Source organism: Ailuropoda melanoleuca, chromosome 14 (assembly GCF_002007445.2).
Source record: "Ailuropoda melanoleuca isolate Jingjing chromosome 14, ASM200744v2, whole genome shotgun sequence".
Classification (NCBI taxonomy): Eukaryota; Metazoa; Chordata; class Mammalia; order Carnivora; family Ursidae; genus Ailuropoda; species Ailuropoda melanoleuca.
Window position 1 is genome coordinate 80,990,304 of NC_048231.1, and position 23,460 is coordinate 81,013,763.

At 53.1% G+C, this 23,460-nt stretch overlaps 1 protein-coding gene across 4 annotated transcripts in view; it reads right to left on the minus strand.

Annotated features, from left to right (window-relative positions):
- The window catches only part of ZBTB7C (zinc finger and BTB domain containing 7C), a 302,671-nt gene that overhangs the window by 109,527 nt on the left and 169,684 nt on the right, over window positions 1-23,460 (minus strand). Inside the window, exon 1 of one of the 4 annotated variants that reach the window (XM_034642072.1) lies at window positions 5,378-5,767. The exons of 2 other annotated variants lie outside the window; for them this stretch is intronic. The gene's annotated coding sequence lies outside the window, so the exon portion shown is untranslated. Of the gene's footprint in view, window positions 1-4,804; window positions 4,892-5,377; window positions 5,768-23,460 lie in introns of those variants that run through there. One more of the 4 variants, XM_034642074.1, reaches the window with a different exon arrangement.

Consider the following 23,460-nt stretch of genomic DNA (forward strand, 5'->3'; position numbering starts at 1 on the left):
CCTGGACGTGAATGTTCACGGCAGCATTATTCACAAGAGCCAAACATGGTAACACCCCAACAGCCCTCCACTGAGGAATGGATACATAAAATGTACTCTACCCATCTAGGGAAAATCATTCACAAATAAAAAGCAACGAAGTACTGATACATTACTACAAGGGGATGAGCCTTGAAAACATCACGCAAAGGGGAAGAAGCCAGTCACCAAGGGCCACATGTCATACGATCCCCTTGATAGGAAATGCCCAGAGTACGCAAATCTGTCTAGAGACAGGAAGGAGCTGGTTGGTGACCTAGAACATGGGGAGTTGAGATGAAATGGGGGTGAGACTGCTAAATGGGTACCAAGTTCCATCTAGTAGGACGAAAATATTCTAACATCGAGTGTGGTGTTGGGTGCACGTATATGAATATACTAAAAGCCATTGAATTGTATGTACAGCTTTAAATGAGTGAATTGTACGTATGGCACGTTAGTTATATCTCAATAAAGCTGTTATTTTTAAAAACCTAGAAAATTTCCCAGTATCTAGGTTCTGCTTAATAGATACAGCCTCTGCTAGGCTTCCCCAAGGCTTAGGGAAGGCAGGCGTCCCCAAAAGCTGGGGTCACTGTCTCCTCACCAGTGGCCTTTACCTATAACTTCACAAAGACCAATGGGCCAACCTGTTAGCTCCAGAAACAGCTTAACAGAATTGTCAGCTGGAATCCATAGCCAAAAAAGCAGGAGCCCTGGGAATAGGAGTGTGCCAAGTTCGGTTCTATGATATCATTTGGGAGGGTCACGTGTACATTTGCTTCTGGTTTGTATCTAATTTGAAAAAGCCGACCGAGATCGTGTACTGTATTATTAGGCAATTTTTCCAGTTTGGAGTCCCGGTGTTGCTCCACTCGATTTGTTCAGAGGATGAACTCACTTCTCTGCCGATATAGAACATTCTGCCCCAGGTTGCTGCCCTAGGAGGGGCAGGCTTTGGCCATGCCGGCTTTCCTATTCTGTCCTCCATGCGGACGTGAGCTAGGCCACCGCCGGGGAAGAGCTCTTACCCTGCAGGGGAAGCTTTCCTCTCCCTAGATGGCCTCCTGCATGGTGGAGGGGGCGCAGGGGCGACTATGAGAGGGAAGGGGGCAGGGTGAACTGATCCTCTTCCAGGCAAGGCACCGATGGAGGGGGCCTCCCAATGGAACAAAAGGGAGTTCGACAGAAGACAGCCCACATTCCTCTTTTTCTAAACACAGGCTCAAGATGTGCAGAGGGAAAGTTAAATTATGTGGCAATTTTCAAAGTCATCCACTGAAGATAAACTCTCCCTTCAAAGGAATTACTCATCTCACTCCATCATGATACCTCGGGGTCTATCACTATTCAAATTTATTAAGCAATGACGTGCAAAATGTATTGTATAAAGGACCCGTCTCATCACCCCATTCCGCAAGCTATTTTTTTTTTGTGCTAAGTCATGAGAAGTCCAGCATGTTAAAAATCAAAACAAAAACTAACAAGCATGCATGCACACGTGCACAGACAAACACACACACACACACACACACACACACAAAGACGGGGAAAAAAATCCTTCGTGGAAGTTACTATGAGGCGGGCAGCTTCAGAAAGGAAAAACACTATCTCTGACTAATATGAAGGAGACTCCAAATTGCTCTTGGCAACAATCTCTCAGCCCCAGATTCCCCTCCCTCTATTCATCTCTGCAGTTCCCAGTCAAAGGAAAATAAACTGAACAGCTCTCTCCCTGGCCCAACCTGTAGGGCCGCACGGCTGAGCAAGGGCTGAGCAAACAAACACCCCCACGCAATTATACACCTGTCCAACTGCTGCACGCGTGGGACAGCCAGGTGGGTGCTCACCGCACTGCCCAGGCTGATAGTCTCAGTATCAGGAGAAAATGCCTTTATTCAGGCACCGTGACATCAAACCGAATGCAGTATGATCTTGTGACCCCCAAACACAAGAGAGTTTTAGAAAAGGGAGGGAGGGGGAGAAGGAAGAAAAAAGAACTGTCCTCCTGGAAGTGTCGGTGTCAGTTCCAAAGAAGGAAGGCCCCAGCACATCTCTCAGATGGGCTTAGCTTCAAGGCAAGATTTATCAGCTCACCTTCCTCACAAAAGTGATAGTTACTTTTAGAGGTAGTGATCTTACACCTATTACACCATTCAAGATGGAAGGAGAGTTAACAGGCCAAATGTCCTGGAATATTTATGGCTGCTCTGTCTGAAAGATTCATCTGCCACCATTTTATTAGGACAGATATGTCAGGTCAGCTAGAATGGAGATGGACAGGAGCATCAGGAAATGGTCCTGAAGTGGGGGTACAAGCAGGTGGGACATGGTCTTTGCCATTGAGCCCTGAAATGCCCTGGCAGGCTAGTGCGGGCTGCTCTGAGAATTACGGAGAGCCAAGAGACGTGCGTTCTAGTGCTGGCTTTGCTACCAAGTCCTGCGAACATGGATGAGCCTCCCCGATGGTCAGATGAGGGCTGGGAGCCTGGGCTCCCACCCTGTGTGCGTGGAAAGCGCAACGGCAGCCACAGAGAAGCGACTGATGCATCAGGACAGTGATGCTCTGGGGGCAGTTCCCAGCCCAGCTGGCCCTGCTCCAGAGAGGGGCTAGTCCTCCTGGAGGCTGCGCAGGGCTCTGGTCATCTCAGCCGGGATGGGCCAAAACTAAAAGCTCATCTCAGAACCCACAGCCCTAAACTGATCTTTGGAGCTGCAGAGGTTCAAAAAGCTACCTGGTTACAGGGGCACTCCACAGCGCCCTCCTGAGCCAGGGAGGAGTCCTTGTGACTGCAGCATGGGGACCCTTCATCCTTCCAACTGCCCATCCCCCTCTTCACCCAGGCCTCCCGCCGCTGCTTCTTCTCCCATGTAGTGTCTCATCAAATCCACTCCATCAAAATAAATAAATAAATCTACTCAATCCCCCTGAGGGATGTATTACTGCTCTTCCCACTGACAGAGCCCAGGGACCAGGTCGGACCTCACCTTCCAAAGTCCTTAGTACTTAGCACTTAGCATGGTGCCTGGAATCACACATTAGACAATACAGTAGTTGTTGAATAAATAACTGATTGAGTGGAAAGAAACTAAGGTCCAAAACAGTCACTACTGTAACACTTCCATACTATTTTGTGTTGTGCTATAATTACATCAGGGGATTCCTTGCCTCCCCTACTGGAGTATAAGATTCTAAAGGATGGGTGATGTAATGGGCAGCTTTGATTCCTGACTCTGTCACTGATAAGCTGGACTTACCCCCGTTAAGCCTCAGTTTCCTCATCTGCAAAACGGGGCTAGGGATTCGTATCTGATGAGTGATGTGGGTTACAGGATAACGTGTGCCAAGCACAGTCTAGCACCTAGCCTCTGACTGTCTCATCCTCTCCCTCCCCACCCTGCACCCTCTCTGGTTTACTCCCAGCACTGACACGGCAGGATAGGCCTTGAGCTCTGTGGGACCTCCAGGCCTTTGCTCTTTTGATCTTCCTCTTTCAAGGTCCTGCCCTAATACCATTTCTGATCAGAAACCCTTCTTGACCTCTCCAGCTGCCAAAATGCCTGTGCTCAGATTCCGAAGGGGCTCTCCTGGCAGTCTGTCGAGGACAGCCCACTTGCTACCCAGCTCCACTATTCTGTGCAAGCCTCGTCTCTCTGTGTGGATGCCCCGAGTTGCAGGCTCAGGCCTGAGTCCTGTCTGCATCTCCCCAAGGTCTCAGAGGTGCTTGGTGGGATCCAAATCTACCAATTTCATCAAGTTCTGGAACCCAGGCTGGGGTAGCACTGGTGTCCTATGGTTCCAGGTAGGGAGCACTGGACTCAGCGGGCCCCCTGGGCCTCAGTCCCTTCTCACCTGTCAAACGCAGATGATGAAGACACCTGCCCTTAGTGTGGCAGTTTGGGAGAATTTAGGAAAGAGTACCAGACACCAGCCCCAAGAGACAGAGCACTGGCTGACCCTGGCTGTTTGGGGGAGGGTGCCTTTATTCTGCCTTTCAGCCCAGGTTGGGCCTTAAAGGCAGAGGCCGCAGCCAGGTTACTTTCCTTTCCTGGAGATCTATCCAGAGGAGGTCCCTGACCCTTCTAATCCCCCAGGACATCACTGGGTGAAGGAATGGAACTTAAACTTGAACCTGACAGGGCCTTTCCCTCCCTTCCCGCAAAACCTTCTATGGAATCTGGAGAAAACTGCCTGATTGTTTCAACCACTTCCTTTACATTTTCAAAATTCTGCATTTAGAGGGATTGGAAGGGATACGCCAACAGTCTGCCAATGAATCCTGGGAATGGGGCTGCCCCCTGTGCAGCCCACCGCCAGGGGTTCAAAGAAAGAATGCAGTCGTCCCCTGCCCACCTGCCCACAGCCAGGACAACAGAAACCAGAAACTCAGGCGGGCCACCGAACCGGACGCATCCCGGAGCCCCCACCACAAGCACGCGGAAAACTGCACCCGCACTCGGGGGCGCTGGACGCGGGGTTCTTTACAGAGTGCTTCCCAGGCCAGCCCCGCAGCCGGCCGTCGGGTCCGCGCAGGGAACTAGGCACTCCGCAGGGCGACGCCGCGCCGGGTGCCTGCAGGGGTGGGGGCACACACAGCCGCTCCCTGCCCCTCTCCGAGGCCCCCCGGCCGCCCCGGGGGCTCCGAGACTCCCGCTGGACTCCACAGCCGGAGGGAGTCGTCCCGCCCACCCCGCGCAGGTCAGAGCGCCGGGAAGGGTCCCCCGCCCACCCCACTCGGCCAGCGGTTGGAGCCCGGCGATCGCGACGTGACTCCCTCCAGCTCACCCAGCGACTTCTGCCAGTCTCCCCTGTAATTTCTGCCCCTGTCCGGACCTCGACTTCGGCCCCGAGTTGTCATGGCTTTTGTTTTCCCCCCAAGTTTTGCATCTGACACTGGGGAAACCTGAGCTTTTTTGGAAGGAAGGCATTTAAACGATCCGTGTCTGTCCGCCACTCCCTTCCGGAGCGGCCGCTCGCACCTCGCTGTCCCCTCCCCGCCACCGAAGGCTGCCCGCGGGGGCGGTGGGGCGCGGAGCAAGCCAGGAGAGTTGCCCTACAGAGTTCCAGACTCCCTCCTGCGTTTGCCCCGGAGGGACACGGCCGCGCGCCCCCGCCGTCAGCCCGGGGGCCCCAGCCCCGGTGTCCCCAGCCCCGGTGTCCCAGGCACCCTCCGTCCGCCCGGCGCGGGTTTGAAATTGCAGCTGTCGCCGCCACTCCCCTCGGGCCGGTTGGAGCGCACGCCCGGTCCCAGGGGGTCCCCGCAGTGCCCGGAAGGTGTCCCTTCCCTACCCCTGTCCGCCGCCCCGCTGCCCCCATCTCGGGCCCCGCTCCCAGCTGCCCGGGCCGCCGCACACCCACCTGGCCGCCCCGGGGGCGCCGCGCTCGTGCCCGGGCCGTGTCCTGAGCGCCGCCAGGGTCCCGGGCTGGGGATCCACGCGGCAGCGCTGCTCAGGGGAGCCTGCCGCAGCCGGCGGGAGGTTGTCATTGATTCGTGCTGGGCGAGTTAAGCCATTCCAGGAGTGGTTTTGCGAGAGCACTCCCACCCCTCCCTCTAACCAAAGTATTTGGCAGGCCGCCCCTGTCGTCCACCTGTACTGCTAAGCGCGGGGCAGCGACCAACTTCACCAGCGGCGCTCTGCGCTTCACTTTATAATACGCAAATCAAGCTCTTTCGTAAACGTAAAGCAGAAAAGAAAGCGAGGGTGGGGGAGGAGTCCCCCTCCCCCCGGCTCGTGGGGCTCCTCGTTTATTTATTTTCCCCTCTAATATTTCACAAAATGCCTTACCACTTATCTCAAATCAGGGCAGCTTTTTATTATTATTGTTTTACTCAGTTCGGCGTGCCTTTTATTTTTAGAGGCAATTTTATTTCCATTGCCTGAAACCTGAGTCCAATAAAATGACTAGAATTATGTTTTCTTCTCAAAGGGTCTTGAGTGTAACTTCACCAAATCAAACACTGCACCGGGAGCATTCAAGTGGCAAATAAAAAGAGGAAAGTGCAGGAAGTAAGCACTGAACTGCAGCTCCCTCCAGGGGCGTGTCCTGCTGGGCTTGGCCCACCTGGAGTCGGGAGGCCTGAGACGGGGGCACCCACTCCCAGGCCGCCCCCACCGCAAACATGTCATACAGGCTCTCCACTGCTTTGTCTCCATTTGAAGACTGACTCAGAAATGCCATCCAGGGATCCAACAGTCCACATTTGGGGTGGGCCAAGCAGGGATCACAGAGAGGTGTGGCCACAGCACCCTCTCTCAAGCTGTTCCTTAAAGCCACACACTACACCCTTTTTGAAAACTGCCAGCTGGGGAGGCTCCTGCCCCAGTCCTCCCTCTTTCTCCTGGAATGGCCCTTCACCTGGTGGGAAATCATCATTCACCACTTGGTGTTTAGGCTGGCTCTCCTCAGAAATGGGGGGAGGAGCCAAGGGGAGCTCTTCTTACCTGGTGATCAGCGGGCCCCCTGTGCCATGGAGAATCAGCACAAAACGAAGGAGACCAGAGTTCTGGCCCTCTGTGGCCTCTGCCACTCTTTCAAGGACAGGCCACTAGCTGTAAAGCACCCCAAAGCCAAAGGTAAATCCCACAGGTCCATGAAAGTCAAGAACCCCAGGAAGATGGTTCAGACTAAAATACCACCTCCAACAGGTGCCCCCTGCCTTGAAATTCCAGTATTAGTGATTCATTCCTTTGTGGGGCACGCCCTGCAGAAGGCCTGTGCCAGGCAGGCAACATTGCTTCAGGAAGGCAGGAAGGGTCTCTCTCTGTGGTTCTAAAACTGTAAATACCCATGGGCGAGGGCAGCAATGAGTTTGTCAGGCCCTCCTTGCTATGGTGGGAGGGTCATGGATGGCAGCATGGGGGGCCAGAGAGTCTCAGAGCCAGGGAAGCTTGGAGTAGGGTGGGGAGGGGGTGCAACATCAGAGAATCAAAGAAGTTCAGAAGGGGAAGCACTTAATCAGGGCAGGTGGACAGTTTCCAAGATTGGATGACTCCATAGCTTTTTATCAAAAACCACATATTCCCGGAACACCCAAGCCAGAGAATGAAAAGTCAAATCCCTTTGTCCACAAAGTCACTAATTAAATATCCAATCATGTGTAACTCCATACACCACCCCCAGACCCAGTAGGTGAAAGTGCCAGCACCAGACCTGGATGGAATCGGTATCAATCCAGAAGGGTTTCTTGTGTACCCATAAGGGGTTTACCTCAATGGCCTGGGTGGAGGTGGGGTGGGGTGGGTGCAGTGGGGTGCCACCCTCAGAGCCTCATGTTTTGTGGGGAGATAAAGCAACAGGGGGTTGGTCAGTGTGGGACAGAGTACTTGCAGCCCTGGGCGGGGTCCGTAAGGAACAGGGTGCCAGCTCTGCAGAGCAGACAAGGAGCCAAGAGCAGTCAGGAAGACAGGGCTGATCGGGTAAGGGCTGCGGGAGGCGGGCCGGGCGGGTCTGGACGTTTGTGCTGCTGTGAGCAGGAGGGCATGTAAGGTGAAGGAGTGAGGCTTGGGGAGGGGGCAGCTGGCCGGGTGGAGAAGGTTCTCCCAGTGAATACAGCATCAGGTTGGGGTCTGTGTGGTGGAACCAGTTTACAGGATGCAGCTTCAGGCTGAAAGACAGAGTACAGGGCAGGGCCTGCTTTGGAGGGAGGGAGGGAGGGAGGGAGGGAGAACTGGAGCACCTCTCTCAAACCCAGCTGGAGCTGGATGTGGGCAGAGGGGTGGTGGAGGGAGGATGCCAGGAGGGGTGGGGGAGAGCTGCCGTGCCTAGCCCAGCCTGCCCCCAGGCGGCCCCTCCTAGCGGGGCTCCAGCCCCGACCTGAAGGAGTGTCTGAGTAGGCCAGTGGGTGGTGCCAGGGCCAAGGATACTGCAGCCAAGAGCCTGGGGGGAGAGCTGGCCAGTGGCCAGCCCACCGGCTGGGTCCCGCAGTGGACAGTCAATGTCATTCCTCCCTCCTCCCTCCCCCTTAATCACTGTCTGTGTGTGCCCAGTTGGGGCACGCCCTTCGGAAGGGCTCTGGGCAAAAAGTGGGGAGCCTTACCCTCCAGCCCCTCCAGCCGTGCCTCCGTGTTCTCAGTCCCTGTGCCAGGTGCCTCCTGGGAACAGGAACATAAAGGAGTCTCGGAGGGCTGGGGTGGAGGAAGGGGACTGGGGAGGCTAGCAAAGCCACCCACAGAAGGGGCTCTGGGTCCACCAGACTCTAGAGCTGTTATTGTGCATTTCCTTTTGGGATGTGGCTCCTTCCTAGGCCCTCTTTGGCCCCCTCCCTCTGGCTCACCCCCCTCTTTCTCACCCCCACCGCTCTTCCTGGGTCAGGTCGGTCAGAGCTCTTGGAAACAGGCTGGCTTACAGATGCCTTGCTTTTCACATCTGCCTCCAAACCCCACAACTCACTCTTGTTCCAGGGAGGATGAAAGCTCCTCCTTCAACCACCCAGCACGGCTCAGAAGGCTAAACAGAAGCCCAGTGAGCAAACCCGCTACCCTCTTAACTTGAAACTTTCGTGGTGCCTGGTCGTCCGCAGTGACGTAGGCACGCAGATGGCTTCTGAATGAGCGTGCACACATACGGACTGTGTGCACACGTACAGAGAGGTGGATACGAGAAGAACCATACTCTCCAGAAATAGTAGTAGCTAATATCTAATATCTCTCGAGGGTCTACCCCGCCCACTTCATCCCTGCAACCACACCATGGGGTAGATCCTCGTATTTCCTCACGTTCTTGATGAGGAAATGGGCTCAGGAGGTCTTACCACTTGTTCAAGGTCACAGGGCTTGATGAATGGTAAAACTGGACATGACACCAGAGTCTTCAGGACTCTGGTGCCCAAAGGTGGCTTCTGGGGCTCAGCTCTGGCTTTTTGTCCAGCTCCTACAGCTGGTTCTCTTAGGAGCAGTTTGCTGTGCTGATGTATGCCTCAGTTTCCCCAGCTGCTGAACAGGCAGGCTGAAGACTCCTGCCCAACCAGAAGGCTATTATTAGCCAGGAGGAGGCTGAGACGGGGCGGGGGGTGGGGAGGAGTGTGGAAAAAAGCTCTGGAGCAAGTCTTCCCTAGACAATTTGCACAGCACTGGGCTTGAATATTACTCAAGCCGGAAACTCAGAGCCACACTTGCGGCCTCCCTCTCCTGCCTGCTCTGCACCCCACCCCTGCCAATCCATCCCTCTGCAAGTTTATCTCCAAAATAGATCTCTAGTCCACTCTCTTCCTGCCACCTCCTCCACCACTGCCCTCGGCTGGGCCACCATCCCTCTCACCCTGACCTCTGCAGGGACCTGCTCACTGGTCCCCATGCTCCCACTCCTGTCCTGCTCCCTCAGCCCAGTGCCACAGGGCTGCCTGGGTAATCTTCTTAAAATGGGCATCTGGTTGCATCACGGGGCACTTAAAATGCAATCCAAACTGTTCCCCATGGCCCATGAGGCTCAGCAAAATCCCTGTGCCTCTCTCTAAGTTCAGCCCTGCCTCCCGCCCCCATCCTCTGGTAGAGTTCCTTTTCCTTCCTGTTGTGGGACTTTGTACGTGTGGATTCCTTGGCCTGACACGCTCTCCCTCTATGTCAGGTCTTGCAGAAACATGACCTCCTCAGACAAGCCTTCCTTGACCACCACAGATAAATTAGAAACCTCCCCCACCATCATCTATTTCAGACCCTTGCTTGAAGCACTCAGGCCACCTGCAAACCTTTATTTAACTGCTTACCTACTGGCTTATTTTTTGACTGTCCCTCCCACTAGAATAGAGGCTGCTTGTGGGACCCCATGTGTCCTTTCCACCGTGTGTACCTGGTATGCGGTAGGCCCCTGCCAAATATGTGGGGGACATAGGTTTGTAGAGAGAACCCCAGATCTGGGAAACAAGTAGAATGCACCTAGTCCTGCCTCTGTCACTGCTGGGCTGTGTGCCGGCGGGGATGTCACCTGGCCTCCCAGGTCCTCCGCTTTATCCTCTGGAAGTGGGGACAATGGATGAGATGAGAGGATGACCCAGAGCTTTCCTAGCTGGTGCCCTCAGTTGGGTTGGCCTTTATCCTCCAAGAACTTGCAAGTGCCGATAAATGGACAAGAAGAGCATCCCAGCTGTGCTATACTTCGGATGGCTTCGAGAAGGTTTTGCTTCTGTTGTCCGTCCTGCTGACTTGTTTTAGACAAGTCAGTTTGTGAAGACTCTGCACGCTCAGGGCTGTGACTGGCCACCACCCCCACAGTACGCCCTGCCACGCAAGCATGGAAACCGGGGCTTGTCCAGAGAAAGCAGTTACCTCGGCGAGAACCAGCACCAAGTCAGGGCTGATCTTATGGGGGGGGGGGTTGTTTCCACCCCAGCAGCCCTGTGCCTGCAGCGCACCGGGCCGCGACCCGACCTCTGATGATGTCAACTTCTACGTATGCCGTGCTTTACCTTTCTGTGGCTTTCTTAAACCTGTTATCCTCCTTGGTCTTCACAACAACCCTGGAGAGCACACCAAGAAGGGATTTTTATTCCCACCGTGTGGATGAGGAAACTGAGACCCAGATCAAAAAAGTGAGTGAGTGGCAGAATGGGAACATTTGAAATCAAAGAAGAAAAACTCTAGTTTTCTTTCTCTCTATATATGGACATACATTTCTTTCTCTCTCTATATAGGGATATACATTTTTAAGAGAATATGAATATATATGAAATATATTTGAAAGCATGTACATGAAATTCTTCCTGATTAGAGAAAATTCGTGAAACAGTAGGGAGCAGGTCACTCATAATCACACCATACTAGATAGGAGACCATCTGTAGCCTCAGAGCAGGTTAGGGCAGTTAGTCTTCCTCTCGGTGCCCCTCCCCCTTTGCCCCTCCCCCCTCCCCCCCTCACTTTCTCTCACTAGAGTCAACACAGGTTCCATCTCATACCCCACTTTTTGTGTTTCTTAAGTGCTCCACAAATGTTTAATTAAATTGTGAGGAAAATTGAGAGAAAACTCAACCCATTCGGCTGGAGCAAGAGGAAGAGGTGGCACTTGGGGCCACACCAGCCTCTGCTTACAGGGCCCTGCGGCTTCCCTGTTGTGAGGACAAGCCAGGCCCTCACTCTCCTGAGCTCCCTGTTTGTCCTAGTAGCACAAGGGACTCTACTGTAATCAGAAGCTCTATCACTTTGATCCGCAGGCCAGATTTCACTGACATGTGTGAAAGTGCTGAGGTGAGTAACAATTCATAGCTGTTGGGCATCAGGACGAGAGAAGGAGCCGCACACTTGAATCTAAGCTCTGCGTTAACAGCGCTTCCTCTGGTCACAAAGGTTATCCAAATCCATTGGTTGCCAAAGCCACACACACATTTCTGCCGCCATGTTTTGGGGGTGGGTAGGGGGCAGACCCAGTCATCCAGAACCTACTGGCGGTTTGCCAGGCTCCTTGACCAAACTCCTTCGCTCCGTCAAGCACACAGAGGTGATCCAGAGAAGCAGAGCTCTGCGGCCAGCTAGCCTTTGGCTGCCCCGTCCTGTGGGAGCTGGAAGGTGAGAGTGGGGCCCAGAGGGGAGGCCCGCATACTTGGAGCTGCCTCCCACTTCTCAGGTGTGCTCAGAGACCAGCCAGAGCTTGTCCTGACCCCGGGCCCTCAGAGGGGTGGTGCTGGCTGAGCACAGGGTGCAAGAAGTGGTAATCAGAAGGGGGAATGAAACATGAGAGACTATGGACTATGAGAAACAAACTGAAGACTTCAGAGGGGAGGGGGTGGGGGAATGGGATAGACTGGTGATGGGTAGTAAGGAGGGCACGTATTGCATGGTGCACTGGGTGTTATACGCAACTAATGAAGCATCAAACTTTACATCGGAATCTGGATGTACTGTATGGTGATTAACATAATATAATAAAATAAAATTAAAAAAAAAAAAAAAAGAAGTGCTCTCTGGGGAAGCGAGGGGAAAGTACCCCACCTGGCTGGGGCTCAGGGAAGAGCTCACAGTCTGGCTGCCCCTACAGGAGACAGGGTCCCGGCCCACCACTGCTCACAGCCCGAGGGCCCCAGGGCTGCCAGGGCCTCACATTTCTCCAAAGATTGTATTGGGTGACGTGGTCAGGCACCCACAGCAGGAGGAGGGGAAAGTGCCAAGAGCTTGGGCTCACCCTGGCCAGGGCTCTGGATGACTGGGACTGTCGCCTCAGAGCTGGGAGCCTAGGGGAGGAAGAGAGCTCAGCTAGGACCTGGCCAAGGGGGCAGCGGTGGAAAAGGGGGGAATACTACCATCCAGGGCAGGCAGGTTCCTCCACCGTCCTCCCTCCCTTCCTCCCTCTCTTCCTTCCTTTCCTCCTTTCCTCTTTGCCCTCCTTCTTTCCTTCCCTGTCCCCCTCCTTCCCTTCCTTCCCACTTCTCTTCCTCTCCCAGGTCTGCGGTGCCAGCCTGTCCCAGCCCCCCACTACTCCAGGCTTTGGCTATAAAGCGGTGAACACATCTACATCTCCCCGTCCTCATGGAGCTGACCTTCTAGCAGGGAAAGACAACGACCTGACGACCATCTGCCAAGAAGTCAGGTGGGCGAGCCCATCATGGTCTCTCAGCCAGGTCCTCAGTGGAAGCACTTGGTGGCCTCCAGCAGCCTCCTCCTCTCATTGATCCCCACCCTGAGAGACCAGGAAAGCAGGGATTATAGCTCCCATGCACAGCGAGGATATGGGGGTGCTGGCAGGGATGACTTGCCCGGCAGCCCCGTACCTCCTGGCTCAGTGCTCCCGGCGCTCTCCTTGTCCCGCCAGCCCCGTCCCCTATAGAGTGGCTACAAAGCAAAACTCTGAGCTTCTAGGGTTAACTTTTTAAAGGAGGTATTTATACTCAGAAAACTAAAAAAACAAAACATAACTAAGAACCTCAACCTAGACACACAAGTAAGTCCCCTGACATGAAGCGACACCCCTGAGACAGGAGGCTGTGGGGCCAGACAGCCTGGGGAGCTGAGCTGAGGGCCGGCTGTGCTCGCCGCAAACACTGGCCTCGACCCAAGTTCCCTGTGGTGAACGTGGTGAACGACGCCTGTCCCTACGGGGTCCCTGCAAACGTGTGAGGGCCTCATTACCCAACCAGGCTGTTGGTACCCTTTGGGCGTAACAAATACTCGCTAGGGGTCCATGTGTCCCTTCTCCAGTGTCTGCCAGGATGAGGAAGGGTGATGATGGGGATGGGGAAGATGAGGGCAGGGCTGTGTGTGTGTGCACACAGGCGTGCGTGCGGGTGTGTACAGGGGCTGTGGGGGGGGTGTACTGTGCAAGGGGACCGGTGAATGGAAGGGAGGGCTGCAAAGCTGGGTGGCTGACTGTTGATGGGGAAGGGGCGTGCACCAGCAGTTTCTCTGTTGGAGGAAGCAGTGAACAGGCCCTGATACCCGCCCGCAAAGCTGCTGCTCTAACCGGCTCTGGCGTGCTCAGGCAGAGGGCGGCCTCACCCCTAGTACGGGTCAGCATGCCACCACCAGGGGCTACTGGCTATGGCCAGGACAGCCCACAGCCCTTGCCCAGGGCCAGACAAACTAGCCAGGTAGGAGGGTCAGCACAGTGACCTTCACCGTAACGTAAGGGTGCCCGGGACATTCTCCTCAAAGCTGGCATTTTCCATAGGTCAAGGTTAGGCTTATAGGGTGGATGGGAGAACAGGGCAGGACTGAATGGCCACTGTGAAGATCAAAACAAGGGCCTGGCCTTCTACAAGGACCTCATCAAAGAAAAGCCTCACTGTTAACCCCCGAGGACAGGAAAATAATCATAATTACAGTAACCGCAAGCATTGTGCTGAGAGCTTTGCATCGTGTTATTTGGTTCAATCCTCAACAACAGACTATGAAGTCAGTACGTGATTATTTCCCTTTCACAGAAGGGCAGCTCAGAGAGTCAGGATTTGAACTCGGGTCACGCTGACCACTCCTAAGACTCACTTTTAATCCTGGGGCACTGCATAATGTCGCTGAGAGAGTTTTGGGGTTTCGAGTGCAGTAGGAGAAACCGGAGTGAGACAGAGGTAAGACCAGGGCTAACGCCTCCGACCAGGCCCTCGACTGAAGCTGCAGGTACCTTTCGGCACATCTCGAAGGGGACGCTAAACGGCCATCTGCCCAGCACAGTCAGCAGGCTCGCCAATTCCAGGACAAATGCAATTCTGGAGTCTTTGCCAAAGACTTGGAGCTTCATGGCCGAGGAGGAAAGGTGCCACAGGCCGGGGTGTGTGCTGTGTGGGAGTTCGGGGTGCCGTGGCCGAGGCACGGTGACGCCTCTCACGATGTGGATTTCCAAACCTCCGCTAGAGTGTCTGGGCTGACGGTTACAGTGCAGATTCCTGGGCCCTACCTCAGGCCCCCCCCAATCAGAATCTGAACCCCCAGGCTCCATGTTCAGCCTCCCGGGGGATGCACGCTGATGTTGCAGAAGCAGTGGTGGCTGGGGGCTGGCACCTGGGTGGTGTGGCCTTGCTGAGTCAGCACTGTGATGAGTCACTGTCACCAGGGAAGGTCGTGCAGGTGTGTGTCGGGTGGGGGGGAGAAGGAGGAGGTTTTCCAGCTGCCGGATTGCATCTGCATTAAGCACGCGCTGCACGTCAACCATGTTTAACAGCTGCACAGAACGCCAAAGAGGGGCCGCACCAGTGTGCAGACAACTGTCCCTACTCTCGGACACTCGGACTTTTCCATCTTAGGGATGAGGTGGGCGTGCCCACCCTGGCGCACACCTGCCCCCTGCTGTGGGCTTCTGCCTTCCATTGGATTCTCAAGAAAGAAGGATGAGAGGGGTATGAAGACTTTTATGGTTCCTCACAGAATAGTGCCATATTGCATTTTCCAGAACGGTTGCACATTTGGGCTGACACCTGCAATGTTCAAGAGTGTCAAGTTCACCACAGTGCTGCCAGCACCCCCCTGCCATCATTTAAAGATAAGGAAACTAAGGCTGCATTGTTGAAGTGACCTGTGACCTGTCCAGAGTTACACACTCAGTCAATGCCAAGACTGGGGCAAGAACCCAGTGGTTTCTCATTCTGGGGGCAGGATGTTTCCCCACGACCAACTTCCTCAGTCTCCAATCGGGCAGGAGGGAAAAATCAAGTCTGGCACGTCATTCTCTGTCCCCCCACCCCTCCCTGCCAGCTCGGGACTTCCGAGGTGCTAGGAGCTCATGTTTCAGTGCATGGCAGTGTTTCTGTGCCTGTGAAACTGGGCCTCTCCCCTCTCTGCTCAAGCCCCCCACCCTCCGGGCACTCTCTGAGCCCTCCGAGGAAGCCATCACGTACTTGAGCCATGGGTTAGATGGAGATAAGCAGGTGGGGAAGAAGTGGGACAAAGGCGAGGTGACAGCCCTGGGGAAGGACGAAGGCCAGCCAGACTGGCCAGAGCAGTGGGAGCTCCATGAGGAAGATTAGATGGGAAGGAGTTGGGGCCCAGCATGCCAGACAGAGGCGCCCAAATACGGGGGCCCTTGACAGCATGCCTATGCTGACAGGTGATGCTACTGGGCCATGGGTTGTTTCCATAGGAAAGTTCTTACATTAGCAGGGGTCCTACCAGGGTGTCTAGGGGGTGCAGATTGGGGGTTCAGAGGATTCACAGCCCCCAAGCTGCTCAGTAGGCAAAATTGTATGAGGATGTGAGCGTGTTCCTTCTTCTGGGAAGAGAGCCCAGAGAGCTTAACAGATTTTCAAAAAAGTTAATGACCCCCACCCAAAAGTAAAAAAAAAAAAAATGTAGATGGAAGGAGGAAGTCATTGAGAAACAGAAATGGTTTGTTGTATGAAATATATATATATTTATTTTACCCATGGAAGGAGAGCAGAAATAATTACAGGTGGTCCTTCTTAGATAGGTAGATGAGAGATGAACAGATGGATAGATAGATGAATAGAAGGAAGGAAGGAAGGAAGGAAGGAAGGAAGGAAGGAAGGAAAGAGAGAGAGAAAGAGGAAGGAAGGAGGAAGGGAGGAAGGGAGGGAGGAAGGAGGGAGAGGGGGAGGGAGGAAGGAAGGAAGGAAGAAGGAAGGAAGGAAGGAGGAAGGGAGGAAGGAAGGAAGGAAGGGAGGAAGGAGGGAGAGGGGGAGGAAGGAAGGAAGAAGGAAGGAAGGAAGAGAGGGAGGGAGGGAGGGAGGAAAGAAGGAAGGAAGGAAGGAAGGAAGGAAGGAAGGAAGGAAGGAAGGAAGGAAGGAATAAAACAGGCAATATTTCAGGCAGCACCAAGATGATAAATTATCGGAATCTGGAGCTGCAGTTTCAAAAGCCCTACAAAGAGGGCAGTAGCTACCGGCCACAGCTCAGTGAATCCATCCACCCTGAGTCACTCACTCCAAGATATGTTCGGAGGTATGACCCACGTCTTTTCAGAATTTGGCTACAGCCTCCGAGGCCAAAGCTCAGGGTCTCATGACCAGTTATTGTGAAGTGCAAGTGAGGGTGGGGCCATGCTCCTTAACTGAAATCAGTGGTCATTTCAGCTCATCCCTTCGCTGGGGTTTTGATCTTGGTTCTGAGAACCCGAGGGCCTCGAAAGCATGAAACACGGTGGGCAGTAAGGATAACCAGCACGGCGGGCAGGGCTGGGAAGGTGGGGGTGCACATGGTCGCAGCTGTGGCTCAGGGTCATGGCTGGGAAAACCTCAAGGGGAGGACTGTGACAGTCTTGTCAAGTCCAGAGGCCACGCTGGACACAGAACCTGAGAAGTCTTTGGGGGCACAGCACACAGCCCGTGTTCCAAGGAAGCAAGCAGGGTTAGGGCAAGGCATGATGCTGGACGCGTGGCCCTGTCACCTGGCTCCCACCAAGCAGGCACCAATAGGGGTCAGGAGCCTGGCTGACCAGCTAGGAGGTCAGTCAAGGCAGGAGGAAAGAGTCTGGGTTGGATCCCAGGACCTGGAAGGAATGAGAGGAGCCCCCCACGAAGGGCTTTGTGAGCCGTCAGGATACCCAGGTTGGGCGTGGGTCTATTCTCCCGGGACGGACAAGGGCTGAGCTTGGTGGGAGTTGGGGGGTGGGCAGGAGACTGTGGCAAGTGATCTTACTCTGGAAGCCAGGCCAACCCCACGACTGCCTTTCTTCCCTGGTGGTGGAAGACTGCAGCTTGGCCAGTTCTCACAGGGTCACTCTCCCAACTCCATGGTCCTCTTGGGTCCAGCATTTCCTTTCATTTCAGAAAAGAAAACTTCCCGTTTCTTAATTTTGAAAGTAATATACACACATTGAGAAAAACCCTATGTGTTTAGGATTCTGTTATGATAAAGGCACTTTTTTCCCATCCTGTGGTCCACACTAACCATGTTACGGTGAGCGCTTTTCCTAGAGGCACCTGCCCATCCCCCACCCCTGCTTCTTGCCACCGCATTTCCATTGTCACCTGCAGGTGCCTCTGGCTGCCATCCGTGTACTCAGATTAAGCAAGACACCCTCCAAGCCTCGCTGTCACTGCAAAATGTTCAGGTCCCTTCAGGGGAATTGCTTAAACCATCCGAAGATGTTTGCATAACAAAGTCAGAGAAACCCTCACCCTCACAGTGTCCCTCATCACCAGTGCTGCCCCCCTGAACCCCCAAACATGGCAAGACCTGACGCAAAACTGAGTTTTCATTAGCCTTCCTCCACCCTGTGCTCTCATTTGTTCCAGCTGGTCCCATGCAGGTCGGAAACTATGTAAGTTCGAATTGTGCGTAAAATGAGCCAATAGGCCCCCCAGTGACATGGGCCCCAGAGAATGAATGTTCTAGCATGTGTTCTGTGACTTCTTTTGGTTCAATATGGTTTTATTTTCCACTCAGTTCTTGGCTATGTCCCAGGTGGAAGAGGGAGACAAATAAATGCGGTTTCCCTGCACTCTTAATATTCCCTATTTTGTTATATGGACTTTATTTCATTGAAATTTTTAATTATTTCCTTCTTGATGCTGTATGGTATGGTCAGCTTGGTGGGGAAAGAGGGATGCTTCTAGATTCTGGGTTTTGTTCCTCTGCTCAGGCTGAGACCCACAGGGCTATGCTAGAAAAACCAGAGTTTTAGGTCTTACTTTATCTCCAGTTGAGCTGTGTGATTTAATAAGATTGGAGATGGAAGCAAACTCAGGCCATCAGAGCTGCAAGGTTCCTCGGAGGCCCTATAGACCCACATCCTCACTCTATCCCTCAGGAAATAGGGTGTGTCTAAGGTTACTAAAGCAACTCTTGGCTAATATGCAAATATCTCCTCCACGGGAGACCTTATGAAATAATTAACAACGATATCCTGGGCAGGACTATTGCATTTATAACCCATCTTCTTCCAAAAGGATCGGAACCACTGTAGGAATGTGCTTACAGTTCGTTGGTAGGTAAACATACATAAAAAATAAGGAAGGAAAATGAAGCAATGGGAAAATCAGGATGAAGACAGAGCCAGGCTTAAGATTAGCACCCAAAACGAACACTGGCCAGACCTATGTGCTCAATCCAGCACAGCCAGAAATTTGGTACCCAGATACCTAGCCAGGAAGGGTAGGAGAAATATGTCAGCCCCACGGGGCTCTGCTTCTCCTATTTTCTACAACTTCCTGCTTCCCTCATCAGACACCGGATTCCCATTTGTCAAATGGGCAAACCCTGCCTTGTAGAGTCTTTGTGAGGATCAAGTTAAATCCTGTTTGTGAAGGAAAGCACTCGAAAAGTATGGTGCCAAAAGGGCCATCATTTAACTTTCTTGCCGCCTCCTCGTACTGAATCGAGCATTACTCATTTCCCTTGGCCACATGAGGTGGCCACCAGGTTTCAGCTGCTGTGGTTGGTCAAAATTAATTCTTTATCCATTCTTAAGAACACAAGCACTGTCCAAACACTGGGTGAGAAACCTCATGACATTTTTCTGAGCTCAAATTATGCCAATTTTCACCATCATAACCTTTCCCCCTTTCCCTGCTGCAATGGTTGGGGGGGGGAGAAATTAAGTACTTAGGAGCAGCAGGGAATGTAAAATTCTAAAGTAAAGTTTAAATACCCCCTAGAAAATGTGTTTTCTGGCGTAGGGAATGGGTAATAGAGAAGAGAGGGAGAATGGGGTTGAGAAAGAGCAGAGGGGGCCCCTTTAGGGGCCTCTCCAGGTGTACTTTGGCAGGCATGGCCCCTACCTGTCCCTTAGAGGGTTTCCCCAGCCTTAACCTTGGGGGTGGAATCAGGCATCTTCTGAACCCAGGCCAGAATTTCAGCTGAAAGTTAACTCATGCTTAAGATTGGGCATGCTGGGGCGCCTGGGTGGCACAGAGGTTAAGCATCTGCCTTCGGCTCATGGCGTGATCCCGGCATTATGGGATCAAGCACCACATCAGGCTCCTCCACTAGGAACCTGCTTCTTCCTCTCCCACTCCCCTGCTGTGTTCCCTCTCTCGCCGGCTGTCTCTATCTCTGTCAAATAAATAAATAAAATCTTCAAAAAAAAAAAAAAGATTGGGCATGCTGTAATTCTCGGGGGGGAGGGGGTGAGGGCAAAGGAGCCACCGACTCTGGGGGAGCAGAGCTTTGGGGGTTGCAGCTGACTTCCTCTTTGTGGCTTTTGTCATCCTTCACCAAGGAGAGCTGTTCAATAAACAAGCACATCGACAGCAAGAAAAATCATATAAATACCACGATAAAAGAAATATCATATATGTAACAACTAGAGAGTATGTGTGGTTGGGGGTTGAATGTGAGAAGGTTCCAATGGGCACAGGGGGTCCAGCACTCTTCCTGGGTAATCACTGTTCCCTTGCGCCTTTGCAACCCAAGCCTGCTAACCCGTGGAGGACAAACAAGCTAGGGGATGAGTCAGCCCCGGCTGGGAAGGCTGAGAATGCGGTCAGGTAAGAACCAGCCCTCCATTCTGCAGAGCCCTTCACACTTCCCAAAGCTACCGTTTGAGGGGTTCATGCAGGCTTACTATTATCTCCATTTTATAGATGAAGAAACTGATCTGGGCTGGTTAAGTTTTTTGCCAAAACATCAAAAATCTGGTCGTCCCAGCAGAAAGGCCACCCGGAATCCCAGATGGGAGTGTGGACTCCGGAGCTAGAACCTGAATCTTGGCTCTGCGATCGCTCACTGTGTGGCCTTAATCAAGTTCTCTCTCTGCCTCAGTTTCCTGGTCTGGAAACGGTGTTGGGTGGATGACCTGAGCCAATATTTGCAAAGTGCTTAGAACAGTCCCTGACACCTGAAAGGCGTCATATGAGCATGTTAAACACCAACTCCCAGTCCAAAGCCTGACTCCCGTAGCCCCCAAACCAAAACAGAACAATGGCAGGATCCCAAGTGTATGTGTGCCATCCTGCAGAAGAAATTCGAATTCTGCTCCGTGTTGGCTGAGAGGCATCACTGGGGGTGGAGAGAGGGGCTAAAGCCGGATCAGGGTGGGGAGTGGGTGCCTTCCCCAATGCCTGGGGACAGTCCCACTTCCTTTCCCTCCAAAGTCTCTGCCAAGGAGGAACACATGGGCTCGATAAACCCGTGCCAAGCAGGAACAAGATGGTATCTGGGCCGGACAAGTTGACAAGTTCAATATGCCCAGGTTCCCAGCAGGAGCAAACACCAGCTCCCCGCTTGGCCCTCCTTCTCCTTCTCTTTGCTTTGGTGGATTTGTTGTAGTTGCTGCCAAGGGCACGCATCAGAAATGACGGGTGGTTTGCCTTTGGGGAGGGCTGCAAAAGTGTCAGGCAAACAAGCTCTGGCTAGCTTTTTCATAACGCTGGCCCTAACAGGCTACAAGCTGAACAGGGTTTCCCAAAAGCCCGTACATTTCAGAGCAGGGGCTGAACTGGAACGCAGAAGTCCTGTGTTCTCACCCCACCTCTATTTCTGTGGGCCTGGGTGTCCCTGGACAAATAGCTGCTCCTTCCAGGTCCCCACTATTCTCATCAGTAAAACGAAGGCCTTTGGGGGGTGGGGGCGGGGGTGGAGGGGGAGGCAATGAACTTGAAGGCCCTTTTGGCTCTCCCATCTGTGAGTCTGGAGGAAGTGTGCTGGGGCCTGAGCTGCACTGTCTGGATGGCTGTTGGTGGGCCTTGGCAGTGTGCTGGAATGTTTGTTCATTAACAAACACATGGAAGGAGTGTCCCCAGGCCTCTGGCCCTGCCCTGGTGGGGACACAAGAGGGCAGACTCCAAAGGCAGAGGATGGCAAGGAGAGGCCGAGAGGAAGAGTGTCAAGTGTGGTCTTCACCTCACTGCTTGGTTCACCCATCACAAGGCCTTGAAGGCCTTCTTTCAGTGCTGGGGAGAAGGAAAGGGGTAGTCGAAGGGGGAACAAGAAGGTGAAGGCAAGTCTCCAAAGGTGGGGATGAGAACCAGGGGCCCAGGGAAAATCAAGGCCCAGTTAACAGCTCTACCTGCATGTTTCTCAGCATATCTGCTTCCAAGCAGCCCATGAGAACGCCATGCAGAGGGAGCTTTGGACCAGAAACCCCCGCAGCCTCAGTCGAATCCCTTCCCCTCTTCTGGGCCTGTCCCTTCAACTGATGTCCTGATGAGTGACCTCTCCCACCCTCAGCTCCTGTGGTTCTCTTGGCCATTCGATGTCTAGGGTGGGGGATGCAGGGAGATTCAAACCCACTTCTGCTCTCAAGCAGTTCACTCCATGTCCTCACCATTGCTTAACTAATGAATCCACTTATTAAGCACCTACTTGATGCCAGGCCCTGTGTTCACCTCTCCCAACTAGATCCAAAGCATCTGGAGGGAGTAGGGGTCACACCCCATCCTTTCTTTTTTTTCCTATCCTATCCCCCTTGTCCTAATACATAAAACTTGGCAGTTAAAAGCATAAACCCCAGAACCAGACTCCCCTGGTGTGAATCCTGGTGGTTTTTCGATGCCAGCCTCAGTTTCCCTGTCTTTAAAATGGGAAGAATGATCATTCTTAACCTCATAAGGAATCCTCCTTATAAGGATTCAAAAATTATGTTTGTTAATTTAGCACTTAGCACAGCATCTGTGCTAAGGTTCCCAATAAACGTTTGGCAATAAAATGTTTGCCAAGGTGAACAGAGCTGACCTGCTTCCGGTCAAAACTTGTCATCACAATAAAGTCACATGCATGCACCTTCTTCCCCGCTCTGAGTCACGTGTGCGCTATTTATCTATTCACTGGGCCGTGTTCACAGTGCAAAGGGGAATCTCAGCACAGCCAAGCTCAACTATCCTAAATTCCAAATCAGCGAGGTCCAAGTTCAGGAGCTTTTACTATAACCAAAAGTATTATTTACTTTGATCATTCACTTCGGCCCATTTCCTCTTCAAACACTTTACTAAGACTGATAATTGCAGCCCAACTGTCTTGAATTTCCAGCCTCCTTTTGCTCTTCCCAACCCTGTGCTCACAAACAGCCAACGCCCCGCAGGCAGGACCCCAGAGGCCGGGGCAGCCCAGAGTCAACAACAGGGGCCTCCAGTCCCATGTTTCTGGATCTGTGGGATCATGGTCTCCTAACACAATGCCTGGCAGGGCCCCAGGATGACAAGAGTCCCTGCAGGAATAGACATGCCTCGGTCTTTTGCAACCTGTTCAGATATTGGCTGAGGGCAATGAATGGAAAAGAGTCACAGCATTGATCGCTCTGATCTGGAGTTGCCAATTTGGCTCCAGACCCACAGTCTCCTTGGGCACAATGACTGGGCTTGAAGTGACCAGAGCGGATGCCAGGCTCCCAATGGTGGTCTCTGCCTACCCTGGAGAAACATTTCACCAGCCTACTCAGTGGGAAGGGGCTAGAGTCCCAAGCTCGTGGGGCTCTTCACACTTCTCCAAAGTGATGTATTTCTCCAGCTTCCTCATTGAGGCCTCATTCATTTCTCTCTGTGCCACCCAGGTGCTAATAAGCTAGGTCCTTAACAAAGAGCTAGCCTAAAATCAAAGCATACTGAACTAGGAGCTAGGAGGTGAATTAGAGTTCCAGCTTTGCCACTAACAAGCTGTGTGACCTTGGGCAGGTCACTTAGCTCTCCAGGTCCCAGAGGCTCAGTCTTCAAAACCCAGGACCTGAGATGTTGATGTCTGCAGTGGGATGTTGATGTCTGTAGTCCAGTTCTGTTAAAGAGCCTAGTTATTTAATTGATTTCATAACAGTCCCGACATATAGATAATGGTAATCTTGGTCAAAGAGCTCCAAGCTTGTGACAAACACAAGCTCAGCAACCCTCGAAGCTCCGCATAGCCCCAGGGAGGGTGTCCGGGTTGCCACATGGAGAGCCTGGGGGGAAGAATTAGAAGTTGAGCTGGCCAGAGAGAGAGACACAGGGGCAGGGCAGCAGAGACCATGGTGGCCTTCTTGATGTGATCCAAGGGTCCTTGAAAAGCCTCCCCTGCCTCAAATATCCCCTCCCCCCAACCTGGTGTCCAGTCTTTGGAAATCCAACATTTAAGAGTAACTGGGGGGGGGGGCAGCCGGTGTGTGTGTGTGTGTGTGTGTGCCATTTCAATAATGTCCCTGCAAAACGCAGATACCCTGGAGA